The sequence below is a fragment of the Morone saxatilis genome, unplaced genomic scaffold (genome assembly GCF_004916995.1).
Source record: "Morone saxatilis isolate NCDOM2014 unplaced genomic scaffold, NCSU_SB_2.0 Contig21, whole genome shotgun sequence".
NCBI classification, from domain to species: domain Eukaryota; kingdom Metazoa; phylum Chordata; class Actinopteri; family Moronidae; genus Morone; species Morone saxatilis.
This window is the reverse complement of record NW_023339774.1, coordinates 10,219,807-10,220,586: the sequence shown is the minus strand read 5'-3', so window position 1 is coordinate 10,220,586 and position 780 is coordinate 10,219,807.

Here is a 780-nt window from a genome sequence, read left to right as displayed (position 1 = left end):
CAGCAGTTAGTAACTCTCATGTATAATCCTTATTCCACTTCACATTTAGTATCAAACATTTTCTCAATCTCAGTCAATTTAATTTTTTTTTTAAATAGTTTCAGACATTAAGGAGTCTAAAACGTGAATCTATTAGTGACATGCTCTAATTGTTATTGCCATATGTTACAGTAATTATATAATATTGCAAAAATACTAAATTAATGTTTTTTTAATCAAAATTCATATGACAACAAATAATTACTTGCTAATTCACTTAAATAATAATTTTACATTTTTGTATTAAAAAAAAAAAGTTCATAACCTTTAGTTTATTTACACTTGATGGCAAGCAAGGCTAACAAGACTAAGAAGTGAGCAAAGATGGATGATTCAATATTCTATCTATTCTGATCTAACCAAATTACTGACATCACTATTGTAAACACAACAAAAACTGTACTGTTCTTCTTTCAGTACAACAAAAAACTTGAAAGAAAGAGTATCATTCCTATTTCTTTTTCTCTTTATATACATAAACACACACACTTGGCACAGACACAAGGCAGTTTGTAAGCGCACACATTCACCCCATAGCAGCTGTCTGCATATGCAGTAATGTAGCCGGTTTACGTGACCTTATTTCTCTCTGGAACGAACCATGTCACAGATCAAAGTGAATAAAACATAGCTCAAGATAAGTAACAACATACACTCTATGTGCATCTAGGCTTGCTTTTTGCACAAGCACAGCACACACTTGCACATGTGCGTGCACATAAGTGTGTGTGTGTACATGCC